The 5170-nt window shown below is 32.3% G+C and overlaps 1 pseudogene; it reads left to right on the top strand.

Annotated features, from left to right (window-relative positions):
- The first annotated feature begins 3811 nt into the window (after positions 1-3811).
- LOC114261012 (G-type lectin S-receptor-like serine/threonine-protein kinase SD1-1 pseudogene) lies at positions 3812-4952 on the top strand (annotated as a pseudogene).
- The last annotated feature ends 218 nt before the right edge of the window (positions 4953-5170 follow it).

Raw genomic sequence — 5170 nt, 5'->3', positions numbered from 1 at the left:
GCTTTAAATAACACCCAAAATTTGTATTGTAAAATATTTAAATATAAAAATCCTCTAATTGAGATTTTACTATAGGCCTCATCGAAGGTTGGGCTGGCTCTGGGACTCGATCTGGTTAGGAGGTTATTCAAGTCAAACTCAAGTTATGCTGAGACTTGCCTAGCTCCACCCAAGCCTAAATTGTAACCCGAGATTGTCCACTTAAGCCCGACCCGAGTTAAACTCAAGTTGCTGAACTGTACATAAATTTCAATTTTTTTTTTGCAGCTAAATTATTAATTTATTAAAATTAAACCACATTTACATTTTTTTTAAGAAAATCATTAATAATATCAAAACAAATCATTTATATAATATAAGAGAGATATCGTTATGATAGTCTTTACAATTTATGAGTGAGAACAAAAAATGTAAGATTTTGTGTTACTTGTGTATATAATATATATTCAATATAATTTAATGATCTAAATTATTTTAATATATCTATATATATAATTCAAGTTTTGAATTGCTCGGGTTGTTTAATATCTTTGTCCAAGCCCGTCCAAATTTGATTTGGGCTTCTAAATTCTTGTTCAAATCCAAACCAAATTCAAAAATACCTTGTCCAAATTCTAAAAAAATTCAAACTGGGCTCGGATTACTCAGATCGAACCCGTCCAAGTTCCTCCTCTATCTTACAGTGAAAGATCAGACAATGGCTATTTCTACCGGAACAAATGATTATCTTGATTCATTAAAAATTGGACAAATAAGAAATTTCTTGTTGAGTTTCATACTTAAAAAATAATAAACCTCAGTTCCACGAAATTCTTCAATTTTAATGTCGTGCCAATTATAAACACTGTTAAAGACTTAGACTATTCAACAAAACATCATTGGTTATTCATAATAACAAATGATTATCTTGATTCATTAAAAATTGACAAATAAGAAATTTCTTTTTGACTTACATACTTCAAAAATAATAAACTTCAGTTCCACGAAATTCATTAATTTTAATGCCGTGCCAATTATAAGGAAAATGAGTTGGACCCCCAGTGGGGTGACCCCCAGCACCCCCATTGTTTTGTGATTGGCTCAAATTTATTTATTTATTTTTTTTTGTCTGCAAGTCACAACCCCCCTACGTGGAGGTGGGGGTGCTGGGGTCACCCCCCACTAGGGATTCCCAGCAGGACTGCAATTATAAACACTGTAAAAGACTCGGACTATTCCACATTTGGTTTTGGTTTTGGTTTTTGGAAAATACTTTTCAAAAAATTTTATTTTTTTATTTTTTGTATTTTTTTTTTGTTTTCAATGAATTTTTTTAATAATTTATTCATTTTTTTAATTTTTAGATACACCTAACATAAATATCAAAAATACAAAAAAGAAAAAGCAAAAGCAAAAATTTATTATATTTTTCATATTTTTGTATATTTATTAATTTTTAAAAATATTTTTTCACAAATATTTTACTACTTAAATATATCTAAGTAAGGTGCATCGAAAAAAGAAAAAAAATTTACTTAAAATTTTAAAAATATATACTAAAAACAAAAAAATACGAAAAACAAATAACTCACTACAACAAAAAACACCAACGGCGACTAAAAAAAAAAAATTCGTCGCTGAAAGTGCATGAAATGGCGACTAAAATGGAATTAGTCGCCGAAAAGCAAGGTTTTAGCGACTAAAAGAGTATAGTCGCCGAAAAGCAGGGTTTTAGCGACTAAAATGAAGTTTAGTCGCCGAATATAGGGTTTTTAGCGACTAAACTTTGTTTCGTAGCCAAAAGTCACAGTTTTTGGCGACTAAAATACTTTAGTAGCGAAAAGTTACGGTTTTGGCGACAAAAAACAGGTTTAGTCGCCGATTATAGCAGTTTTGGCGACTAAAAACAATTTAGTCGCTGAAAGTGGGGGTTTTGCCGACGAAAATCCATTTTAGTCGCCCAAAATAGTGGTTTTGGCGACGAAATTTCTGGATAGTCGCCAAAAGTCCTGATTTTTAATTGAGAACTTGTTTTTTAGCGACAAATAAGTAATTAGTAGCCCAAAATAATACAATTAGCGACTAAAAAATGGTTTTAGTCGCCAAAAGTCGCATAAATTTTTTTTTAGCAAATAATTTATTTTTTGACAAAAATTATATTGAATTAAAAAAATTATATTTATAAATATTATTTTGTATTAATTGCGATTAATATAGTATATAAATAATATATATTGCATATATGATCGTATGATGATATAGTGGCAGAGTGGAGGGAGTGTTGTGCCAAAGGGTTTGGCGTGGGTTGGCGCAAGTTCGAAACCTGCTAGCAGCGGAGGCAAAAAATTTTTTTTCCTGAAAACACTTTCAGCGACTAAAGTGAATGGTCGCCAAAGGTATAAATAATAAAATAAAAAATGAACTATTGGCGACTAAACTGTTAGTCGCCAAAGGTATAAATAATAAAATAAAAATGACTATTGGCGACGAAATCTTTAGTCGCTGAAGACATATATATTGGCGACCAACAGTATTTTAGTCGCCAAAGGCATCCGCGACCATTTATTGGCGACAACACGGGCGACTAAACTTTTTAGTCGGGAAAAGTGAAATTTTGACATTTGGCGACTAAAATGGGACCTTTGGCGACTAAAAATTTAGTCGCCAAAGGTGTTTTTTTTGTAGTGACTCAATTTGTAAAAAACTGAATTCAAAAACCTGTTTACAAGGTAACAATGTAAAGATTATTATGTAATCTATACGAATGTGATCAACACCCAATCTCATCCAGCCTATGTGGAAACCATAAAATTATTCAACTTTTTTCATCACTTCTTTCCATGAACAGTACGTTTCTAACACGAAAATTTTTCACAGTAAAGTGTACACTGCTTTCATTTTGGTGAAGTATGACCGCATCTTTCTGACATTTTTTCATATTCCTATACTAATATTTCCCTACAATATTTTTATGCAGAACCCACCAGCCTGAATTAAAAAATTTGACAAATACACCTGCTTTTGAGAAGAAGTTTATCTCTGCATGTGCTCTAATGAAATATGATTGAGACTGGATTTTTGCTTAGGAATGATGGGGAAAAGGTAATATTTTCTAAATCTTGAACAGAAGTTCTAAGTCAGAAAATTCCATCCATCCACCTATCCAGACTCACCCATCCAAAGTAGGACATGCACTGCCCTAACCTTGCTAGACAACCTTGGTGTAATTATGTCTTTAAGTATGTATTTGGTAATGTTGTAACATAAATCACTGGTAAAAAATTGTTTTCTTTTAATTTCGAACATAAGAACATTGTACAATGGTAATTCTCAAGGTATGCTAGAAGGGAGACAAAAAATAGCCGTGAAACGGCTCTAAAAGAATTCTAGCCAAGGACTTGATGAGTTTGAAGTTATCTGTATTGCCAAATTTCAACACCGAAATCTTGTAAAACTTCTAAGATGCTGCATTCAAGGAGAAGAAAAGATGTTGATCTACAAGTACAAGCCCAACAAAAGCCCGGACTATTTCATTGTTGGTTTGGCTCTCTTGAAACTATAATACTATATAGGGTAAACTATAATACTATATAGGGTACCCTTGGGTTTAGAAAAAATACATTAAGCTCTACAAGTTTGACAGAATTACATTGATCACTCTTTTAGTAAAGCTAAAAAGATCAAAATTAATATAGATGGTGTGTAGCAGGGATAAACAAAGCAAAATATACATTTCGGTGTAAAAGAGATTATCGCCATTTTTTCATCCATACGAATAATGAATTTTTTTAATGAAAATGGGAAAAATATTGTATGAATTAAAACCATGTCAAACTTGTGAAAATCGATGTATTTTCTTTAAATCTAAAGGCAAGTTAGTATAACTTACCCTACCTTGTGTATAATCACAACCATTCCATTCTCAAACCAGGCAACGATCTTTCTTTATTTTTTCCTCTTTTTATTTTTATTTTTATTTTTATTCTTTTTAGTTCCATATAAACCTTTAGATTTATTTCATAATAATTGTATGTGATTTTTATTACTTGGGCATTTGCATGAACCAGATCTCCCAAAATTTGGGAGCATTTAACAGACAAACATTTGGACATATATATCAAACCCAAAGCGGATTACTGGATTGGCCAAAGCAGTTCCACATTATTAATGGGATTGCACGGGGGCTTCTTTATCTTCATAAAGATTTCAGGCTGAGAATTATTCACAGAGATCTCAAAGCTAGCAATATTTTGCTAGATATTGACATGAACCCAAAAATATCAAACTTTGGAATGGCTAGAAGTTTTCGAGGAAATGTGACAGAAGCAAATACAAACAAAGTGGTCGGAACATAGTAAGAATCAATACGACATGTTTTGTCTATTGCTTCAAAATCTAGTTCTTCATTCAACATTTTTTTTAGAGTGGCTACATGTCTCCAGAGTATGCAGTGGATGGATTGTCTTTAGTAAAATTAGATGTATTCAACTTTGACATTTTGGTGCTAGAGATTGTGAGTGGAAAGAGAAATAGAGGTTTTCATCATCCAGATCACCACCTCAACCTCCTTGGCCATGTAAGTGTACTGAGTTTAGAAGTATTCTTATATGATTGTGTCTTAAATCTCTCTTTTCTCGCTATTCCAAAACATTCACAATTGTTGGATTGTGTGAGAATCTGTTCAGGTATAGAGACTCTACGAAGAAGGTAGATCATTGGAATTGATTGATGAGGCTCTATAGGACTTATGTTACCTAACTGAAGTGTGGCGATCAATCCACTTGGGTCTTTTATGTGTGCAACAATCTCCAGAAGATAGGCCAAGCATGTCATCTGTGGTTCTGATGTTGGGTAGTGAAGGTGCCTTGCCTCAGGCCAAACAACCTGGCTTCTTCATTGAAAGGAATGTTCTTGAGGCTGCTAGTTCTTCAAAAGCAAAAGCTTCAGCCAATGAAATGACCATTATCTATTAAATGCTCAATAGAAACACACTATATTGATGCAAATTATATGCCCCAAAAACTGTTTTAAAAAAATGAAAATCTTTACTGTTGTGAAAGACTACAACATTTCTTTTCAGCTACTGGGTTAAGTTTTATAAACCTGTTCTTCTTTTTGGAGTTCAGGTTCTTTTAGTTAGATTTGATACAATGTACAATTTGAAAGCTTAATAAATGTTTCTTGTTACAAC

Source organism: Camellia sinensis, chromosome 7, assembly GCF_055761805.1.
Source record: "Camellia sinensis isolate YWXY chromosome 7, ASM5576180v1, whole genome shotgun sequence".
NCBI classification, from domain to species: Eukaryota; Viridiplantae; Streptophyta; class Magnoliopsida; order Ericales; family Theaceae; genus Camellia; species Camellia sinensis.
This window is presented reverse-complemented; position numbering and strand designations above follow the sequence as displayed.